Here is a 24085-nt window from a genome sequence, read left to right as displayed (position 1 = left end):
AACTGTGCATAACTGTTGACATTGCCCCATCCAAGTAGAGGTAATTTAGTAGAACATAATGAAATACAATACAAATATAATTGGTTATTTACTTGTTATTCTTTACTCCATAATAACAATAAAAGCTAGTATTTGGATGAAAGACGGCACCAGCAATTCGGAGTCTTTATCAGGATAAATTTAATGCCAAAGACTCTGTAAACTGAAGTTTAAGGAAACCTAAGCAGATGTATTCTTAGACTAAAATTCCTAATCCTATTCACATAGGACATTTCAAAATGCCTTCAGAGTGCTAGACCTTACCATGCTAGCAGAGTCAAATGTTGCCTCTTTGATTCAATTTGTTACCTTTTAATTCACCTGTATATGTGACTAAAGAAAAAAAGTAGGAAAAAAAAAACAATTGGCAGAAAAATAATACATTCATTTTGTCAGGATTTAGTTTTCTCACTTCACCTGTCAGAGAAAAGAAAGTATCTTAGCATCACCTACTATGAATACATTAATGTTTTGATCTCACTTAAGTCAATTTGTGACACAAATTGCCTAAAAGTGTGTAGGACTTCTTGGAGGATTATATAATGAAAGTTAGATTTTTCCCAAGATGCAGATAAAATTCAGTGCAGCAGGGTAGAGAAATCAAACCTGTGATATTTCTGTCAACTGAAAAGCATGAGCTTTACTACTTATTTACAGAGTACAAGAATCAGCAGCTTTTCTTTTTGATTAGTTGGTGAAACTGTCTGAAAAATGTCAAGTGACACAAATCCAACTAAATGAGTCTTGAAATCTGTTGGGCCATGTCATACTGTGATATCTTTATCAAAGAATGTGCAGACTTCACACTCATCCCGTGTGTCATTCCAAGATCACATTGCATGGTACCTCCTTTAAACCACTCAACAGTTTCCAGTCGGGTAATGAGGCATACTACTCAGAAACAAAAACAAAGTAGTAAAGTTAACATTCAGCGCCTGAAATAATTTTTACTTTGAAAGATAAAACAAAAGCTATATCGAGGCTAGAAGATGACTTATCTAACACTGACAGACACATTTTCTCATAAATTAAACCTGACCAGATTTTGACACATTCATATGTTTTGTACCATAGTGATGGACAGAAAGATTTGACATTAACGGGTATTGTACTGTTTCCACAAAGAACATACAAACACCAGTGCTTAAATGTCTCTAGTGTCGAAGTCTCTATCAATAAGGAGAGCTTTCCTCTGTGTGAAAAAATAGAGCAAGACCTCAGGCCTTCTTCACGCTCTTAAGTAGAGCTGAAATGACAGCCTCTGCTTGTCCCTCTGACAGGTAAAAAATTCATGCTGCTGTAACAGCTTGCCATAGATAATAATCCACAAAAATCATTGGAATGAGGGCTTTTTTTTTTTTTTTTTTCCTAGCTGAAAGATAGATTATTGACATTCCACGTTAAAATCTCTATTTGACAGAAGTCACACACTACGATCGGTACTCTGAATTGAGGCAAAGAATGTCAAAATCTTGGCCAGTTAATTAAATTGTTAATGAAATTTGAATTAAGCTGTTTTGAACGTGCATTTCAATATGATTTGTCTCCTGTGCCTCTCTTGGCAGTTACTCCCAGCTAGGCATCTCTCTCTCTCTCTCAATTCTTTTTTTAATTCATCCATGGTTATAATTTGTTGAAGTTGACTCCTTTTTCAGTTGGGAATGCAAAAGCAGAAGGAATGCATTGTATCTCTGCTGAAAAAATGAGTATGCATTTCAGAACCTGGCCTGGATACTGGTCTGCAGCCCGTGGACTTACGGGAAGAAAATGCTTAAGTGCCATGGGAGGCTTTTCAAAATCATTTGAAGTCTTTTTAGCCAGAGATGTGTATGTTCTAACATCTGTATTATAAAATAAGAAAGGTAAAATTTTCAGTCAGTTTTATTGGAATCTCTTGTATGGACTGCACTTATTTGTAGGAAAATCGCAAGGCTTTTATTATTGGCAATTAGTCTAGTATACAGTCTAGTATTCTAGTCTAGTCTAGTTTTACAAGTTATTTGTCCTAAATCTGAAGTTTAAAAACAATTATATATCTGTTACAACTTTAATCAGTGTAAAATTAAGGTATATTAATTTTCAATAACCAACACACATTACATCATATCTAAAAAGAAAAAAAAAATCTGCTTCTGAAACTTCAACAATTCAAACTGAAAACATGTCTAAAATCTGTTTTCTGGGATGTACTCAAAGGACTGTCTGGAGCAGATAGCTCTGCAAAGGAAGCCCTTCACTTGCAGAGGCAGAATTATCAGGTCTCAAAGGCAGTACTTGTCACTAATGAAACCAAAAGTATGCAAGGATAATTCTCCATATGAGAGAGACATAAGAAATGGTGAGAACTGCAGACTAAATGGTTAGCAGCTACAGATAATAAAAGATACTTCTGCCAACATCTGCCAGAAAGAAAAGAAGAAACTTGCTATTAGACATAAGATGGGCAAATCGGCAGGGAAGACATCATTCCAGCATAGCCTTTAGATATGTCTCACAAATTTCAGTCAGCTCTAATTGTTATTTAAAAGTAGATGTTTTCCAGCTATGAGTCTCTCTTCCATTTTGTTTGGATTGATCTTTAGCCAGTTTTCTCCAACTCATGCTCTCATTTTGGGCATGTCTGAAGATCAAAGGCTTTTTCTTTATCAGCTAGAGAGAGATGTTTCTCACCATACCCTCGAAGTCTCAAAGTTATTTCTCAGTCTTCCCAATAGTTTTGGGAAATAAAATTAGTTAGTTAATCAATGGAATATCCATTTAGTGAATTTGGTCATTGATAAAGTCCGTGGAGTTTCACATAAAGCAGACAATTCTGTTCAGCAGAGGCTAGGGTGGTGGAATAAGCTCACGGGAGAGGAATCACATATGCTCAAGCAAGTTCTCAGTGAATTATATGAATCTTTTCCTGATTAGGCCAGAAGGAAATATGACACCAGAAACACTTGAATTCGAGGTTCATAGCTGTACCTCCTCAACATCCTCATACAAAGAGAAAAAGAGAGGTGATAATTGGCAAGGCTGGCAATTTTTTGGGATGGCTTCTGAAGGATGGGCTAATCAGATACTCATTTGAGGTTATCTGTCCAATGATCTCCTGCTGACAGGCAGTAAAAATCATGGGTGCCAGGTACTTTTAAAGCAGAGCTCACTCTCTGAATGCCAAGCCTACAAGGCCTGTTATTTTGATGCAGCTTGCCTGGATATAGGAGGCCTGATTTGGAAATTGTTCCCTTTGATAGATGTTGTTTTCCCCTTCGGCTTCCTAGGAAAGTGAAGCACGTAATAAACATAATAAAGTCACAGCACTTAGAGGTAAGCTTTAAAACCAGTCCAAAAGAAATATTATTTATTATAAAATAATTCTGAACTGAAACCAGAATCATCTTCTTCAACAGATGCATAATTGTAACCCATAGCATTTTCTTCTGACTGAACATCATATGAATTTTATATATTCACACTTATTTCACATACCTTTTGGGAAGTATAACAAGCCTGTTTTTAATATTTTAAACCCAAAGAAATCAGTAAGATATATATAATGGTCAGCTCTGATTAACTGCATCTGTCATTTCTGGAATGTTTTGGAAACTGAGATACACCCCAGATGTGGCAATGTTTTGTAAAATCTTGGAATGCCAGTGAGCATATCTATCACAGCATTGTTTAAAGTTGGAGACTTCTAAATCCTATCTCTATTTCATGTGCAGTATTTAGGCACTTGATTGTTTGGTATTTTTTCTGTGTGGAGTGACAGAGTTAGAATTCAATGTAAACTACAAAGATTGCAAAGGTTGACTCATTATATTTGCTCATTTGTATATACTATGCCCTCATTTGTTTTAAAACTCTCCTGTGCAAGCCAATTGTTTTGCATATTTTCCATACTTCATCCTCTGCTAATGAATTACAACCCTAAGAATCTCTCAGTTAGTGAGTTCTTATTCTTTAGAGGTAATTAAATACCTCATTAAGTGTATAAGTATAAAGATAATGAATATCCCTTCAGATCCCTCTCTTACATTTTGTAACCATGTCATAGCCATTACATAGGCCAATCTTTAACTATCAAAAAATTGTCTTAAACTTGTATCTGATGGATTTTGAGCCAAAAATATAAGATGCCTAATCATTTTGGAGTTTTCTTATCAGTATAGACTGCTTGTTTTTATTTGTAACTGTGAAAAATGCCTTTTCATTGTACAATTGCAATGCTTACAATAAGGGGCTGCTTACTGCTTTTCACAAGAAAATGAAAGCATTGAAAAGATGTGACTGCTTAACTTCTAGCCAAAGTTGATTTTCTTTTTGTATGCCAAATTTTGTTGGACAAATTTCTTTCCTCAGAGTGAACAAATGTATTGAAAGAATCATCAAAGATATTTCTTCTGAGCTCAGTCACCCATGGCCAAAAGTATACAGCTTGTTACTGATGCAGTTTTTGCAGAGAATGCATTCTGGAAGGTTCAAGATGGCCTCCAGTTGATTAGGTCAGGCTGTGTCTGAGGATTATTTCATTCCTCATTTATGGTATTTTCCTACACAGCAGCATTAGTAAAACATTCTGTGCTTTTATTTATCTAAGATACTTTCTCATCTGCATCAGCATGATTACTGAGCCTTGATTATTCTGTCACCTGATATACAACATAACAATATGAACAGAGAGGTATAATTTCTCTGAATTCTGAAAGCTGGAAGAACCTTGAAGACAGACTGGAGATGCTCATAGGGGATCTGATTCAGGAAATCATTTGAGCATTAGCTTTAAGACTGTGTGTGAGTAGATTGACTTTAATAGAACTCAAGTGTGAGTCATGTTCAGTCTCTGCTTTCTTGCCATAGTCAGTATAGAGGGATGTAAAGCATATACTTAAAACATATACCAAAGTGCTGTGCTGAGGTTGTGGTGTTCAGATTCTCATTCAGACATAGGTGATTTTTTTCTGTGATTTTTGCTGTTCTGCTGTTCATATGTCCATACAATTTACATGAACATTTCAAAGTTTTGCATAGAAGATTTACATGTTCCATCAGGTAACGTATGGTTACCTGACAACAAGCATATCCTCATCTTATTTCCTGTAAGAAATGTGATATGCTCATTGCATAAGTATCAAACCAATGATGGATATAAAATGAGACAGTGTGATATTTAAAATCAATATATGATAGTAACTGGAAATGATAACTTCTAAATGGTGATGAGAAAGCATGAATTTCTTGCAGGACTTTCAGCACTGGGGAGATTCTTTATAAATACTTCAGTAATTAGGGAAATAATTTCTTCTTATAACTGATCCCACAGATAGAAAAGATGTTGAAAAGTCTTTGGTGCAATTTGGGTGGCAAGAAGCATTCCTCCATCCCTAGGATGTGTATGGTATACAGAGGAAATATAAAAATTCCTCATGGAGGATTCTCGCTGTGAATTTGTCTGCTAAAAAGTGAACAAAAGTGTAGCAATGGCATCTCTCCCTAGAAAATTCCTTTTGCATTATCCCTGCCCCTCTCATTCAGCTTGATGGCTTGGACAGGGGAATGGATGGGGATTTATATCCAGGTGTTAGAAATTGGGCAGAGGGAATAGTTCATTAGATTGTGTCAGCTGTTCTAAACCATTAATGAGTGTCCAGTCTGACCCACTGAAAAAGTGGCTCAGAAGACTGAACTGACAAGTCCACCCCCCCAACGTGAAAGGTTCAACAACCAAACCATTACTCCCTGTTGCCAATCTTTACCCTTCCCTGAAAAAAACAAACAAACAAACAAAACCAAAAAAACCAGCATACTACATTCTGGGCCTTATTTGTGTGAAAGGGTGATGGCAGGAACTGACAGAACTGGTACTGACAGACATGCAAAATACAAAGTGCTTGTCAAAACAACATTTGACACATTGCTAGGTTCTATAAACCCTTTGTGGTGAGAACTAGGAACGAGCTGGAGCACCACACATTTCTTTGTTTGTAAGTGATCTGATAGGGTTAGGAAATATATTGGTAATACTGGAATGGAAGCAGGTAGCAGCTTGATTTTGTAAACACTGTAAGTCACAAAGCATTTGTGAGCAATCAGTACCAGCCAGAAAGTAGTCACCTTAATAAATGACACTGAAGAATTTGAGATGCAAATGCAGATGCTGTAACTAAAACTAGAATGACTCTAAAATGGCTGAACTCTCAGAGTGCTCCTTAAATCGTATCTGTAGGTAAAACAGAAATTACAATTAGGTCCAGCCTCAAAAATTCAGCTTATAAGAATGACATTGCAAGAATATATATATTTTTCCTCCAGGTTATGGAATTCTGTTGAATATAAATTGCTGAAAAATTATCCACTCCTCCCTCACGTGCTGTTTTGGTCACCTCGATTCTAATAGGTGGTGGCTGTGTTCCGGGGATACAAAACATTCAGGAGAAAGATCTCCGGCATATTATGGGCTGTTATCTGCAATCATCAGTTCCCCAGTTCCATTTTCATCAGTGTTAAGAAAGAACCAGTTTGTTTTTTTTTTCATTGTGATGAAAAATTACAGGGAGCATTTTAGGATTTAAATTTATTAGGAAATGTTTAGGGTAACCACCAAAGGTGGGGAGAGGGAGAGTTCAAGGAGGATCAGGTGTGGGAGACTAAAGGGAAAAGGGGATAAAGCCATGCATAAACTGGCATCTGGTCAGTATGCTTGTCTGGCCGTGCCCTGCACCTGATCAGAGTAATTTGTCCCATTTTATTGAGCTCCATTTCTAACCCTTTTGTAGGTGAGGTTCCCTCTAATCTTTGTTCTCTACATTTGTATGGAGATTTGAATGCAGCAGCTGGAGTGGGAAGCAAGGGTCACTGGGGCCTGTGCAGCTAGGGTGCCAGAAACTGGAGTGAGTGCTCATGTCAACATCTGGTTGCTGGTCACTTATCAGGGCAGACTAATCAGTGAGTAGGTGAAGTGGTTTGCGGGCTGGGTGTGCATGCATGGGGCATGTTTCTGTGAGTGAGACAATCTGAGGAGCTGGCTTCTGAAGGGACCAGGGGATCCAGGCTAAGTGCTGAAGAGATCACAGGGTCTGGAGGTCGGCAGGGAGACCCGTGGTGTGTACCCCTGTGTGTGTGTGAAGGGTTTGTGTGTGTGAGTGTGAGTGAGAGGTCTGTACCAGCAGCTGGAGTGGGGCTGCAGCCTTGAGGACTCTCAAATGCATGCACCAGCAATGGGAGGTACCGAGGATCCAGGGGCAGCTCTGGACAGGCTGGGTGTCTGAGGACAGCTGCTGGAGGGATCCACATTGCACAGATCTCTGTATTTCCCAGTAAGGGACCATCAGTCCTCATCAGCCAGAGCGTGGCACTGGATGAGGCTGTTATGCTGTTTGTGTTTGCTCTGTCTGTTTCTGTGGTGTTGATCTGTGCAGCTGGCCATGTGTATATGTATATGTCTGTTGTATAAGCATTTGTGTCTGCCTACTGGGAGCACATGCACATCCTCATTGCTGGTTGGCCTGGGGGCTTGAAGCTGTGGCAGCATCAACTCTATTAGACTGTCAGGTTTGTCCACTACCTAACATTTACCACCACTAGCTGCTACCAGAACACATCAAATAGGGTGACTTTTCACAGAATCACAGAATGGCTGAGGTTGGAAGGGACCTCTGAAGATCATCTAGTCCACCCCCCCTGCCAAGCAGGATTACCTAGACCACCTTGCACAGGATGGCATCCAGGTGGGTTTTAAATATCTCCAGAGAAGGAGACTCCACAAGCTCTCAGGGCAACCTGTTCAGTGCTCTGTCACCCTCACAGTAAAGAAGTGCCCTCTTTTCTTCTGACCCAGTACAGCAACTCTGTACAGACAATCTTAACAGCCATGCCTAGCAAAAAAAAAAAAAAAATTAAATTAAAAATAATGTAATAAATTCCTGCTAAATTCCCTTTACTTCATATTTTCCTTATCTGATTCTCTACTTTATCCTCCCTACATGAAGTCATCTATTGTCTTTGTACCAACCAGCCTTACCTTTAGACCTTCATCTTGTATGACTTTGTAGCTTTACTGCTTTTATACTCTTTCAATCCACCTGAGGGAATAAAAAACATCATAAATTTAATAGTTCTACTGAACAATGAAAGAACAAATAAAGAATAATCCAATGAACAAAATGAAAACTAGTGCAAATTATGGCTGAACTTGATCCATAGCCAAGGTGATGTGAAGTGTGAATTACTATTTTGTCATTTTTCTCTACTTTCTACAACAAATCACAATGAAAAAAAAAAGAGATAGGAAGATGGCATGCAGCTATTTACATTTGAGTTCACTGTTCTTAATACCAAGTAATGTTATAGTATGGTGTACCCATGAACATGAAAAACAAACAAAAAAAAACCCAAACAATTCCATATATGTTCTAAGAAGTTACTGTACTACCCACTTAGCTTTTTTTTTTTTAAGCTTTAGAAGTTTTTAAAAATAATCTCTTCCATAACATTTATCCTTGTATGAAAAACTAACTTTCATAACAGCCACCACAGATATATTGTGGAATTAAATGGAGAATTTAGGGAAAATGTTCCAGCTAGGAAAGAAAGTATTATAACCAGTTAAAATTGTGATGAGACTGTAGCTTAATAGATACTAGTAGCAGAAAATAAATCTCAAGCACCATATTCTGGAGCTAGCAACCCCAGAATGGTCTGTCCCCTACAAGTGTCTGCAGAAGGGATCTTACAACAACAGTTGAGTTCTAGCAAAACTTTTGTACCCCCAAACCCAAAGATTTCACCATCCTGATTCAGAGAATATTTTCTCTTTGCTACTTCAAGAACCAAGTGAGATTTCTCATGCAGCTACTTACTTGCATGCTGTTAGGTAGAGATCAGAGAAGATCAGAGTCTGAACTTATATGACTTCAGGTTAGAAAGGAGTATGAAATTTCTTAGAAGCAGCCAAATGTCTTTTGTTTTGTTTGACAGAGCTACACATATTCAAAGACGCTGCAGTAGCTTAGGGCTGTGTATTTGTTATTTCCCTTCTGAATAAGCTGCACACAATTTAACTGCCTAAGCATTTACATATTTTCTGAGACTTCCTCATTGCAAGAGAGAAACGTCTGTCTTCATAACTGTCAAAACACGCTACTCTTTAATCTGGTATAATATTTACATCTCTGGTACTGTGTGTCAGGAATTCAGGCTCAGGTAGTAGATGGTATCAAATTTTAGTAAGTGATAATGACACTAAGGAAACATTGCCAGGAGAAACATCTGAACTATGCAAGTTAAAAATTGACATTCAAGCACTGATTTAAGGTGCTTTTGATTCTAATATTCCTTTGAAATGTCATTGAAATTCTTAGGTCTATTTGTACTAGGCATTGCCTTTCTTAATGAGGTGCAGCGTTGTCTCATCTCTGAAGTTCAACTGAAGAGCACTACATATAAATCATCCCCAGCAAATCCTTTTCAAATCCCCTTTTTTTTTTTTCCTAGCAAACATACATGGCAAATGCCTGATGTTATTCAATTGATTCTGTAAACCTGAGATATTGAAATGAAAGTACTAGGGATTGAGACATTTTCTTAGCCAGTTATAATACAGATGCTGAGCTGACTAGTGAGAGGACCATTTTAGAGTATCTATTCCACCTGATTGATAAAAAACTTTCCAATTTAATTTAAACTAGCTATTCAGTCAAATTATTTTACATGAAGCATTATGCAGCAGAGAACTCCTATTCTACCCATATCGTGACTTCTTGATGTGACTCCACATTTCTGTAACTGTCCTTGGCAACTTTTTTATCCTAAGCCACTAAAGATCTGAAACTATATTGCTGCCTAATCCCAGGTGCCCAAATCCATACTGAGCCCATGGAGTGCCCACCTAAAGTCTGTGAGTGTCCAAATCCCCTGAGCATGCTGAAAGCTCGGGGGCAGCATGTGCCTGTGACATGCCTGTCACTGATATTTGGAGTGTCTGTTAGGCCTGCATATTAAAAAAAACAGTTGATGGTACTTTTTTTTTTTTTTTGGTGGTGCCATTCAGATTTTATTGCCTTATATTTAGTGAAATTATGGTATGAAGAAAATTAATCAAGAAACAAAAGCAAAAATACTATTAGTGTATGTGGCAATGATACAGTAGACTAATTAGCCTTCAAAGACATTTTGTCCCATTTTCAGATTATATTCTCATTATGACTGACAAATACTGCTTTTGTTACATGTTTGTTTGGGGCAGTATCTGTTAGAAAATACATGCTCTCATACTGAACTAAATGTAATTATGGGTTAGTGGTACAGTTGAAATATATTATTGAATGTATTTCTTTAAAAAATAAAGGTAAAAAAAGTAGTTATTAGCTTACAATTAAGGAAAAAAAAAGCTCAGTCTGGAGCTCAGTCTGCTCTAAATGAATAGAATATATTGGGAGGAATGATCAGAAATATCCAACTAAAAATCTGTTTGTTTAACTTCGTATGGAACAAAAAACTGATTTTGCCAAAATCTCTGTCATTATTAAGAAAAACCAAATGATTTTATTTACATATAATAACTATATGACCACATACAGAATAAAGAAAAATGAATGGTACTCTGCAAAAACTTGCGTACTGTTATTTTCATTTACAGTCAGTATGTTCACAGTCAACTGCTCTATGCAGCATTAAAATAAAAATGTTGAGATTAATTTATAGCAATGTGAATATCGTCTCTATAATAGAACAGAAAATTCATTTTTTGCTCTGCTCATAGCTCCAGATGGCATGCAGATTCAGAAAAGAGATAGGTAATGATTACCTTCAGGAGATGAGATGAACAGAAAGACAGGTTAGTTTGACAAGTTTATTGTACTCTGTTTCTTTTGTCTAACAGGATTCTTTACTTTATTGCTTTTCTTCCTAGAAAATCTACAGTAATATTAGAGAAGTGCTGATAGTGTAAATACACTACTGTGAGCCACCTGTAGGTAATCCTGATGTGACCTGTTTCTCACAGGTATCAGATTCTCTAATTACCCTAAAAAATTTCAGCTCAGGTGTCTTGTACTTGCAACTATCATTCTTTCTTTTGTTTGTTCACTCATTCATCTCTCATTTTCTTCTTCCTTCCCAGTAAATATACGAGTCTGGACAGAATTTTAGCAAGAAAATAAATTATTTGAAAAAAAGCTAAATACACTTTGTAATAAATCTATAGCAGTGCATGAGTTTGTCAACTGTTGGTATCACTTATTTAGCTGCATGCAAGGGAAAAATTGAAATTTGGAGAGGAAGCAGCCCACAAAATACCAATCTACGAGAGTAATTAAAAAGGAGTAATAAATTCACGGTTGCTTACAGCATTTTTACCTTCTGCTGAATTATTTTAGTAGATCAGAAGGAAGACTCAAGTAAATGCATAAAAAAGCTATGAGTGTAAGTCACAAGGCAAGTGAAAAAGTCTACCAGATTGAGTCTGGCAAATGCCATTCAGAACTGAAAACCTTCACTATATCATACTTGCAAGTTTTTCTTTCTGAAATGAGTTAAAAGCTTCATTATGCCTCCTGTCAGGCAGCTTACTGAATCTGAAAATCATTGTCAAGATTGATATCATCTTCCAGGAAAATCTTGAAGAAGTCAATGGGTATGAAACAGAATTAGGATTACCAGATGGTACTCAAAATCAACTTCAGCAAATGTCTCACTTTATTGATAACCCTAATTGTTTCTACAGTTTTCCTGTTGATAAATTGAAAATCTTCCTCCCATTCCAGAACTGTGGATAAGGTACATTGGACAACTTTATTCAACTTCTTCATTTGAATAACAGAATTTGCAGATCTTCTGCTCTTAAACTTCCTGCCAAGTCAGAACACTCTCTGAAATATTAACAAGCCCAACACTTACAGCTGCAGTCTGGGTGATAGCTTTGGGTTTAAAGTCACCACTAGCTTGTGAATCTGCATCACAGTGGTTGGTAACCAGCAATACAACAGATTGTATTCAGGTGTTAGTATCATTTTCACTAATTCTTTCTGGCATTTTATGAACCTGCTGGTGTCGTCAAAATCTGGCCTAGCCTGAGTTGTAGAGAACAAATTCTTTTGGAAAACTGTTTGTACTCTGGCATTGTCAGTCCCAGTTCATCACCATGAGCTTATCTTTTGTTTTGGAGACCTGGCAGACATTCTGTTCTTATGTTAGTTTAGGTACAGTTGCATTAAATAAATGGAGGGTCACTGGAAAATTTGGGCAGTTGTTCCTGACTTGAACTTCTGTGCTCTCTCACATTTGGAAAGAGTCAAAATCAAAAAACTCAAAATATATCAAAAACCTTCATAAACATTTGGTAATAGATATTCACTGATAATATTAAGCAATCAGTCACATCAAAGGAAAAGCTGATAGACTAAAGACTCTGCTTGTTGACGCTGTCCTCTTCCATTGCTTAGTAGAAATTTCTAGCCTAATCTTTTCGAGAGTTCTTACTTCCTCTTGAACACTTCCACCAGATGATTTGAATTCAGACAATCCAAAGGATTTCATTCTTGAGGGTCAATGATCCTGCATCTTTCAGATACATTATGCTTTTTTATTATTTTTAAATGTACATAGACTTTTTTGTTTGTTTGTTTTGTTTTACAATAGCTGAAATGGACATGTAATGAAATTTTACTGGGCCATTTTTCTCAGAGAACTTTGAAAAAGAGTTAAAAGAGTTAAAAAGAGTTAAAGAGAATTAAACATTATTTTCCTTATTTTTTTAACTGTCGGTATTTTGGAAGAGAACCTATCAGAACCATGCAGCTGAGCCCTCACACACACTATTGTGGAAATTAATCATCTGCCTGCTGTAAAATATAGCCTAAGCTGTGATAATTACTAACTATGTCAGAAAAGCCACTCTTTAATCAAAGGCATGATCTAGCATGTAACATTATAAAGAGCAATTGATACACTTTGAGACCAAAACTCACTGAATTTGTAGGTTTTCCTTTTATGGTAGAAATGAATGGTCATATCTTTTTCCTTTTTCAAGAAAAGCTAAAGGGTTTAAGCCAACAAAAAAATATTTCCACACTGAACTGGTTTGTGGATATCTTTCCAGAAGCTTTTGATTTAACACTGTTAAACTCATTACCTTTTTTTTTTTTTTTTCTATGGTGGATCAAAACCAGGATCTCCAAAAATATTACTACCGTTCTCGGATTGCCTACTGACTGTATGAAAGAATCAGTTTGAGGTAAACGCCTCCTAGGTATCACAGCCAGTTTGGACACTGGCCGAGCCACATGCCCTTTGGTATCTTCTTAAATGCAGAAGCCAAATTTGCAATTTGCTCTGAAAATATGTCTGGGACTTAAATATTTTCAGAGCTGCTTAGAATGTCAACTTTTGGCGTGTTTACTCTCCAGCTGTGAGACACAGCATAACACGTCAAGTGATAAAAATGGTGAATGAATTAGACAAGTCACTTTAGTCACTAAGTAGACTTACAGACAACTTCTGACAAGGTAAGATTATGGATCTTGTTATTTTTTTTAATCCCACTGCTGCAAACAAACTCCTTTTCAAATCCTTTTTTTTTTTTTTTTGATTGCTTTAGGCTTTATACATGACTGTGTCTTTCTTTGCCATTTTACTGATTTAAGGTTTGAATCATTTGGTTTAATTCTAAGTCATAATTTACCAGCAGTAGCCTTGCTGTCCTCAATTTTAGTAATTTCCATCACACACTGGTAAAACTTGAGGCATCCAAAAATATATTGACTCACAGTCTAGGTATTTGGTAAATGATCTGCATCTTTCCTTTCAGTTTTTCATTGCCTAGGTATGTGTGACCATTCTTCACATAGCTGTCATTATGCAACAATAAAAACTTCTTTAAAACTTACAAACAAAAAGCCAAATGAGAATGATCAGATGAACAAAGTAGTTGGAAAGAAAAGTGTCTATGTGAAATTTTCCTCTATAAAATTTGCATTTGTTCTAATGGCTCCATTTTATAATGTTCATGAACAAATCGTCCCTTCTCTGTAAAGACAAGTGTGTAGTGTAGCAGCAGTGTGCACCCCTGTAACCCCTATTCTTAGCAAAATGAGCTTTGCAGTTCTTTCACACTGTGTGTTCAGCTTGCTCATCTGTGTAAACTTCAATATTCATGCCAAGATTAAAGAGTGAGTGTCTTTGAAGGAGATCAGTTGTTTAGAAACACAGAATATGTCCTAGTAAGTCACTGAATTATAAGGTAAATTAAAACAGTTGGGTTGGTGCAATGCATTGTGGGTTCTGTCAAATTTACTGCTGTCACAGAGAGTTGTCATGACACATAAGAAAATACGACAGAAGGAGTTTGACTCTTCTGATAGAACTGGTGGAAACTTAAACGTGAATTAATTACAGTACAAATTATGAATATTCTATCCAGAAGTTAAATGTAGAATAATAATCACATGCTATCAGATGTTTTAATGAGTTGCTTTTGTTGGTCTTACTTAAACAGATGGAATCGTCCATATTTAAAATTTTTAGAAGTTACATTGGGCTTCTAAACTGGTAATACCTCTCCAATTATATCTTAACATTGCTAATTAATAATAATCAAACTGAACACTTAAACTTGGCTAAAAAGCAATTTTAAAATGTTTACTTTTACCAATTGCTATAGACAATTGTGTTGTCTGCAGCTGGCATTTATCCTAGCTAGCTTGAGTGACTTTTGATGGGAGTCTATTCCACGTTGCTTCTTTTAGACAGCGGAGATGCAGAGGCAACTTCAGAAGGGATTTATCCCATTCCAAAATAAGTTTTGAAGAAAAGTGTGATGAATCATACACTGAAGATGGGTATCTTGTTCTACTGACTGTTGAAAAACCCTAGACTGAGAGTAAGCTAGTAAACGTAAAATAAAAGGCATCTGATCCATTTGAGCCATCTAATCCCACTTAGTAGCAGAAAGAGAGGTGCACATCTAGAGAGCATTTACCACACTAGATACTAGTGTGTACTAGTACTAGATACCACTTTTAGATACTATCTTAGAAGATTCTTTTCATTTTCTCTCTTTATTTACTTTCAAGTCTAGTTAGCTATTGTAAAATAGATGCCTAACTGTGAGATGGTTAAATTAGGTGAGATGAATCAGACCTTGAGCTGCATTCTGAAGTCATTAAATGAGGCACAGTTAAAAATGGAAGTAGAATTTGGCTCTCCTAGATCATTAGCATAGGCTTCTGTTTTTAATCTGCAAGATTATTAGGTGACTGTTTTTCTTTGTAAGCCTGCAAGGAATTACACTTATTACAAAAGGCAACCAAATCAAGATGTATGTTATTCTCTTCCCACAGGCATGAGGAGTAGGGTTTTGATTTTCAGTGATTTAAATGCAGTGGTAGGTTAATCCACAGGCGTTCAGGTTCTAACCACAAAGATTTCCTTGTGTGAATCTGAACTGGCGTGTGTCAGTACGCAATGGTATGGGCCACGTAGCCAAGAACAGCTTGTGCCCTGGTGACCAGTCCTGGAATGTGAATAGAAAAATGGTAGAATGGCAATTATCCGAGGCAATATTACACTGCCTCTCTGCACAAACAGTCTCCTGGAATGACACTTCCATGAATAGTAAAGACAGATTCAGGCCGTCTACAGGCTTAGGTGGCCTTTTCCCAGTACGGTCATCCTGACGTCCCATCTGCTAGATCATTAAAAAATCATAAAGAGCAACCTGTAGGCCTTCTGACTTCCCTGGTTGATTTTTGTTACCTTGCTACACTTTCTTTACCTGAAAAAGAGAAAGACAAAATTTTAAAGATTTTAGAGTAGTGATAACCAAAGGATTTTGCTCTGAAGTACTTTAATAGTGGCTTTAGTTGGTTTTAAAAGAATTTTCTAGACAATCTTTTTTCTTTTTGATTCATTCACCACAGCTTTAGACATGTACCGTATCCTCAAAAAAATCCACCCCCCGCCCCCCCTTTGTTGCAGTAGATAACAGAAAATCATGTATGGAGTAAGAAGGACCCCATATTAGAGATCATTTGTGAAGTCTGCTTTTATTTGCTAGCTAGAATTGTCTGAACCTCTTCAACTTTCCTGAAAAGGGAGAAGTCTTCAGACTAGAGGCTAATCCAGGATTGACACCAGATCTTTAGTGAGTACCTGTGATTCAAGGAATCCTCATGTGTCTATGATTCATGCCACATTTACCCTGTGCTTCTCTGTAATCCCTAAATCCTCATTTTGCTGAGGAAGGTATACTACTTTTATAGTCAGAGAATTACTCAAAATAGTAATAAGAGAGATGTCCTTTCCTCTTGACATTGATTAAAAACTTATATGTGTTAATTCTGAAAGCTCTGTAACAGTCAAAAATATTTGATGATTTCTTCAAGTTCATTGGGAATTTAAAATTTATGCAAAATTAATTTTATAGAATGTACGTAAAGTAATCAATATTAATTAGCATTACTTGATAATATATTAAATATTAATGTAAAATTATTTCATAAATTATTTATTAATGTACACATTCACATCAAAGTGCATAATGAATATTTAGAATAGTATTTGTAATCTCACAAGATTAATTATAATATAGTGCCATTTTGGATAAGGACACTATATAGTTTTTATGTCGTGCTAGCGTTAGTTATTTTTTCGGATGAATTCTCAACAAAAGGTTTTTCAAAAAATGACAAAAAAAATGTCAAAAGTGGTGACAAAATCTGACTTGTGTTACAGGTTACATTTGTCTTAAGTTACTGTCTTCCAAAATTACCTTTCCCAGCTAAAAGAAACAGCTTCTCTACACTGCTATTTTATGTTTGATTTACAAGATGTTGCATCTTTATTCAAGAAACTCATCTTCCTGTCTTCTTGGAAAGATAATATTCTTGCAGCCCGTTGTGCTACATATCAAGATGCCAAACACAGCCTTCGTATGGAATGGCTGATAGCTTTACTACTATTTACAAAGCTGAATCAATTTTTTTTTTTAAATTTGATATTCAGGGAGTACATGCAGCGTTCCAGGAGCTGAGGGAATCATAAAATTTTCTCTTTCCATACACATACTTCACAATCACAACATCTCCATGAAACAGGTCATTTTCCTTTCAAAAAATAAAATCCAAACTGGATTGTAAAATTGTTTGCAATAAAACTTAAATTACTAACAAATCTTCTTAAAAATATTCTGTGCTTGGAGAGAAACAGGCTATTATCAAATCTTTGCTTTGTAATATGCATCAGGGAAGGAGAACTGGAACCACAACTGGACACTGAGAACAGCAGGAGATTTCAGCATCTTTTCAAAGCAAATTTTGTGTTTACTTTCTGTTCAGTTTATATAACCTTTCTGCAACCATAAATTCAAAGAGACAGAAAAGTAAAAAACGCAATACTTGTATAAAGCAGCTGTTTGTATAGCTTTCAATAGTAGGAAACTATTGCTGTAGGTGTTTCAAAACTTCTAGGTCTTTTCTTTTTATGTATCTCATCAGGCTACATTTTCCAATGAAATCAGTGGTGAATGGTTATCTCCACATTCTGTATTTTAGTTTCATGAGTGCAGACGCTGGAATACTTGAGTGTTTACTCTGTGATTTCTTTATTTAACTAACATATTATGAGTTGATTTAGCATGCTTTATGTAGTCTCACAAAGCACAGTAAAAAAAAAAAAACAGATTAAAATACATACAGTAAGCAGATGTCAGAAAAAGAGAAATAAATAAATAACCCACCTTTCCTTATTTAGACCTTGAATCAGCTTTTCCACCTTCTTGAAGGTCTGACCCTCTTATTTTGAAGACTTTCTTAACAGCTTGCCTATTAAAAAATCATGGTATCAGTTAGTATGACTTAATCTTTTATTAGTCATTGTAAATCAATGAATAACTTGCTTTTTAATGAATTCACAACCTTTCTATTTCCTTTTTTTTTTTTTCTTTTTTCCTCCTTTAGTCACTAAAGTTACTAGTACCTTCTTTCCCTCTTCAAGGAGACACTGACTTGGCATTTAGCTGCACAAACCTAGTCACTGAGCAAAATAAGCTAGTAACAGAGAAAACATGTCCAGTGTCATGATGGTTGATCACCAGTTATCAATAGACATCCAAATTCTAGTGCTGCTGGAACTGATAAAAAGCTTTTCTTAAGAACTGAAAACAATTAATTTTAGGTGGTGCCTTAGAGCTTTTTGTGGGAGATGTTATCTTGCTCAGTAGAAAATTAGATCAAAATTGAACTAATAAATGAATGTTCTCCATAGCTTTGTATGGTTACAGCATTCCATTTGTAAATATCAGAACAAATGCATCTTCTCAGAGCTTTTCATACATGGTACTAACCCATATGAAGATCAAAACCAATAGCAGTTTTATGAGTTTCCACATTTTTTATTGCCTCTGTGGCAATTAGAGCACAGTTTGCAGCTCTTTGACTTTCTCCATGGATTTTTGTACTTGCAGAAACAAAAGACAGTATTTTAAGAAGCGTCTCATTGCATGTGTCTGTGTTCATTTGGACTTAGTGGAGCCAAGTCCCATGTAACTATTCCTCACTCAGTACACATTATTATCATCTCTGCTTGTAGGATACATGCTCTGGAAACATTTTTCCAGATAAACATTAGAATTGATTTACCTTTTCCATTTCACATCACACTAACAGTCTTACTTACTCTGTTATTGAATAGTGTACTGTGTCTTTAGCAGCTGGTGATTTGTTAGCTTACAGAATAAATTCCATTTATTTCTGTTAATATCCAAGACCCCTTTTTTTTTTTTCTTTTTCTACTGAGTTTATCCCATTTCTATTATTCCGATCCCAGCCGGTCATCTATTCTTCCTGTACCCGGCCTCCTCTGCATTTATGGTGGCTCCTTACCTGATGTCAGACTTTTTCTGCCAACATCACAGATATAATACTGTACTTAAACAGTCCTTAATGAACTGCTTTAAGAAACTACCTTGCCTTAGGTAGGTAGGTTCCTTGCCCTACTTCCCTCCTGCTCCCCCAACTTTTCTTTAATACTTTAGTAGTTCTTCACCTAGGTTAGAAGGTTGATGGTTAAATGTGTAATTGCATCAAATGCTCTTCTGAAATCTGAAATATTAAATGTAAACCTAAAGAGAGATGGTCTACGCAATTTATCTAGAAAATTAAATACACATATTTCCATTTGAACTAATAGAAGTATAGTTGTATCCAGTAGCATACTGAAGAGAAAGGCTATATGGAAATATAAAGAGTCTATTTCATTTGTCTAGAAAATAATGGTAAAGAAAGGGTCTGTATTAAGTCGGGCCTAGTCTACCTTTGCGAGTAAGTATTTCATTTTTTTCTGTCTTCTGCTTTCCTCACATATGGTTGGATAGTCTTTCTTTCAGGATCTGTAGCTTTGGTTATGGTTGAGATTAAATACAATTTTTGCCTACAAGTCACAGACACTATAGTATCCAGTCCTATAAATATCAAAAAGTTTTAGAATTACTTGGTTTTATTCTGTGACTTTAAATAACTCCTGCGTACAGATAGTCTCTTTCTTCAAATTCTGAAAGTGCTGGAAACTTTATCAATGATTAATTTAAAACTGTGAAAAACACTGGTGATCAAGAACTATGCAATGAAGGAAGACATGAGTTGGTATACTTCTTTATCTGTAATTTCAATGAATCATCAGCTAGTGAAGTTACTAGGGATCATAACATATGAAATATGTTCAGAAAAGAGAATTTCTAGAGTTTAAATTCAAGTTTTAAAATTTTCATTGCCTTTTGTACTTAAGCCTTAAATTCTGCATTGAACCAGATATTAAACTTTTTGTTCCACATCCTAGCAGAATAAAACTTTTATTTCCTTATGCTCATAAATCTGCTGATGGTTGAGTGACTAAGATTTGCATTTTGAGTGTAGTCACCAACAGCATTTTAAAGTAAACAATCGCAATTTCTTGTGATTAATGATTAATGATAAGCTATTCCTGATAAAAGATGTTATGGCACATACTAGTACAACACTTTGAATCAGTCATAAGACAAATGGAATGATTCCTCAGTTCTGACTGGCTAACTCATAGGGTATTTGTTCTATGAAAATACCCTGTACATGAAAAACAAATTCATACCACCAAACAAAAAGACAATTTGCAATTTGATTCTCTTCAGCTTATGATTTGTCTCCACTGGTCATCTCTGATAATGAAACTGTGGTGCTGTTTTTTTTTTCGTTTTTTTTTTTTTTTACAAGGAAGCTCAAGTCTCTGAAAGGAGAAACTGGGTCACTAGATATCTTTCTATGAAGATCAGTCAGTTTACAAAGAACTCAATGCAACACTAATTCCCATCTGGAAGTGAAGACATGCTGTTTGTAGCAATGCAATCTGGTATAGTGTTATCATGGAGCATTTTCTAGTGCTTGAGGAATAAATAAATAAGTAAAGGCGTGATTTCCCAAAGAGTACAAGAAGTTCCCTATCAGACACCTAAGACAGTGGCCAGATTTCCCAGACTGCCCAGCATGCAGCAGTTTCTAGAGTGAGCAGCAAGAGCTAGTTGTTGAAAATCTGGCACCATCTACTCCAGAGCTGCATTTTTCCATTTTATCCAGGGTGGAATATCATACACACACAAATATGGTTACAACATCCCGGGTGTCAGGCACAATCATGTGATGGGCAGGGTATTTCATAGCTGCTCTTAAGCAATCAGCATTCAAAACTTTACATACTCACAGATCATTACTGTCTGAGACTTTGCTAAAGAAAGTCCAAGGACTATGGTTAGTGCTGAAGTAATTTCCTACATGGCAAATTTTGTGAGCAAATCCATCACCCGTGTACTGTTGGAATGCTGTGTGCTATCATAGGCCTTTTGTGTAAGGTGTGAAAGATAGACCCAAGTGATTGGCAAAGGCCCCAGGGTACTCTTTTTAACAACACAAATATTAACTCCCAAAACTGAGCCATACTCAAGTGTGGATAATAGTCACTTAAATATCTCCAGAGGGTTCAGTTAAAACAAGCATTTGTGTCTCTTTCCTTCTCCATACAACCTTCCAAAATACAGTATAGTCTGTCCATCTCCCCAGAGAAGTAGCTGGATTTCATTAGTGAGCAATATAGAAGCTCTGGAGAGCAATATAATGCTATACTGAATGTAGGTCACTATTAATCATTAATGTCCTATAGCTCTAAAAATGGTACAAACATCACATACCATCAGGTTGAGTTTACACGGATAACAATGACACTAGATATTCATTCCAATTTGTTAAAGTTGAATGTGTGTCTGGTTGTAGAAAATGCTTGGGTTCTGCCAGAATTTAAGTTTTCATTTTTTATCTCCACAGGGGAACATAAACCAGTGCTGATTTTTTTTCCAATGCTCAAGTTGTTAGATCCTAAATTTCCAGCTGCTCATACTGACACCTTTTCAGGGACTCTCTGTGAACAATTTAATCATTTCTTTCAGCAGAAAAACTGACTCCATTACAGTGCAGTGGCCCAGAGGACCAGCAGCAGCTGTTAAAATGCAATCACTGTTGAGCTCATATAAATTGTTATAAAAGTTCTTTCACTGTTTCTGTATTTAAACTTGCTAAAGTACATCCAGTAAATGCATCCAAATTCTCCTTTAGATGCTTGCTCCTACTAGGGTTATGAAAGAAGGTCTCTCTGTAGCAGTCTTTGTGTTGGTCTTTTATCCTTGGTAATGTTCCAGCTGCTCTGAAAATGGCAATTATTAATTCACTGTGGAAAAAAAAAAAAAAAAGTACCACTTCTATCCTGATATTCTGATTCATTTTCTTCCAATTTCTAACCTGCTGTTTCTGGCAAAAGCCTTTTTGATAAAGTGAGGGCTGAGTACTTCTGAGGCAGGCTTTGACAAAATTAGGTGCCATATGTGACAAGTTTCAGTTGGTGTTTATTTAAACTAGGGGGTAGACCACAATGACTCCATTTGGTAGCTGAGGTCTAGATTGACAAAAGAGTATTTAGCTGCCTGGCTCCTCTCTAGGGAGTAACCCCCTCGGGAGTTAGGCACCTTATACCTTTGTGGACTTGAGTCTTTCATCCTGAGTTAATAGGATAAAGTGAGTCTCTTTGGAGCAGGCCAGTGCCTGCTCTAGCATCTCCCTCGTCTGACTGAAATCACAAAACAGGTATGTGCTTAAGAGGCTCCTGAAAGATGCAGGCTCAAACTTTGTTTTCCTCATCAGGCTTTACAGGGTGTGCGTGTGTGTCTGTGGAAACTGCAGTTACAGTATGGCCATGTGAATATGTTGCAAAAAAAGGCTGTGAATGTATAGGTAGTTAGCTACTTAAGAAAAAGGGGTTTTGTGAGAAGACCTACTCTAGGCTAAATTTGAAGTACTTTATGCTTCCCCTGCTGTGGAGGTGAGCTACCTGGATTTGCCTGGTATTTACCTGAGGCTAAGAAACACAGCTGGCTGGTTGCTCAAAAGCTGCTGTTGCACAGTAACCAGTTCATATACTCAGAAGAGAAATTGTCATCTATTCACCTGGAGTTTGACCAAACCCAACACCAAACTATTTTCACAGAAACTCCTGGGCTGCCTTCAAGTAGTACTCTGATGGTGATAAGGAAGATCCATTTGTCAGGCACCAACTTGGACTTCGAAAATCCTAACATCAGCACTCCATAACCATCCCCCAGTGATATCAGGCAATGCTTATCTCAGATCCTCAAATATATTTATATGTCACTGAATTTTGGGATCTACATGGGTTTTCAACTCTGAGCATAATGCCTCTGTGCCTGTTGGCAACTCTGTTGAATGGGTTATTAGTAAAATCCTGTGTTATAGGATTGGGATTAATGAGATCCTGTGCTAAAGGAGGACACTATGAATAGCTAAAATGGGTAATAAAGATTATTATTGAACCAAGGAGTGTTTAAAGGGAAAGCTTCCTTGTCAGTTAGAAACTCCCAAAGTGAATCCAACTGGAAAGAGCAAATCTGAAATACTCCAATTTTTCCTCCTTACTGTCTTTCATGGTTCAAGGACTTATGTTGTTTGAATTGTACCTCAATCTTCAATAAAGTGGTTTCTGAGATCCCACTTTTCATGACTTCCTTATTGTATTAATTGACTGTAGTGAATTGTGTCTGCTTCTGCTCAGCAAAGCTGTTCCATTGCCATCTTCTCATACTCTCTTAGTGCCTGTACACACTATGTACTATTTGTATGGTATATCATAGTTTTTTGTCTGCATGCAGGTAAAGGCAAACTTTTACATTGGTAATCCAAGGCTTGCTGTTATTCCCAGTGAGGTATAGGGCATTCCTTTATACAGCTTGGTTCAAAAACAATTGCATATTGGTCCTTCTGACACCTGGGAAGGTTTGAGTTAACAGATCAAAGCTCAGAACTGATTTTGTTCTTCGTGGTTGTTTCACTCAGTCAGAAATAATTTGTAGAAGACCTTCAGGGCACCTTCGGCTAAGCATAGTTGCATCGATTGGAGAGATACGCATACTTCTTGTGAGTGTATTTGCACAGATTTGGAAGTATAAGGTATTTAGACTAGTGTTTTCTTGGAGGAATACCAGTGAACTACGTGGGTGTACACATTCCTGCATCCCTGGAGAGACATCTATGGGCTGTGAGCATAGTTAAAACAGAAACAACTCCTAATATTCTAAGCGGAAAACGAAAGAGAACCGTGTTGGAAATCCAGCATCAAGTATCAGTCTATTAGAACTGCATTTAATGGATAACCAGGAGGGGACAGGACAGGACAAGACAGAGCAGGATGTTTCGTTTCTTCTCTATTGACTCTGATGACTGCTGGCTAATAACAATGAATATTCTCAGTAGAGAAAGAAAAAAATCGGTAATAATGTGTGTGACAGACACATTATTTCTATTTCAAAAATAGTAATACATTCATGGTCAAGTGAAGTGATTTCAGGACTTTCTCAGTTGATAAAATATAAACATACACCTGGAAGAGCTGGTGAGGAAAAGAAGAGAGTGACAGACACCACGGGCTTCAGCCAGTCACTATCCAGTAATGCACACAGTTGCCATTGACAAAAGGGAGCTAT

The 24085-nt window shown here is 36.5% G+C and overlaps 1 long non-coding RNA gene across 1 annotated transcript in view; it reads left to right on the top strand.

Moving 5' to 3' along the window:
• Nucleotides 1–23494, top strand: part of LOC308196395 — a 115592-nt gene extending 92098 nt beyond the window's left edge. Inside the window, exon 4 of the long non-coding RNA XR_013952181.1 lies at nucleotides 22576–23494. This is a non-coding gene — a long non-coding RNA (uncharacterized lncRNA). The remainder of the gene's footprint in view (nucleotides 1–22575) is intronic.
• The last annotated feature ends 591 nt before the right edge of the window (nucleotides 23495–24085 follow it).

Source organism: Anser brachyrhynchus (genome assembly GCF_964034855.1).
Source record: "Anser brachyrhynchus genome assembly, chromosome: 5".
NCBI classification, from domain to species: Eukaryota; Metazoa; Chordata; class Aves; order Anseriformes; family Anatidae; genus Anser; species Anser brachyrhynchus.
The sequence above is the reverse complement of the archived record's forward strand: the minus strand, read 5'-3'. Positions and strand labels throughout refer to the sequence as shown.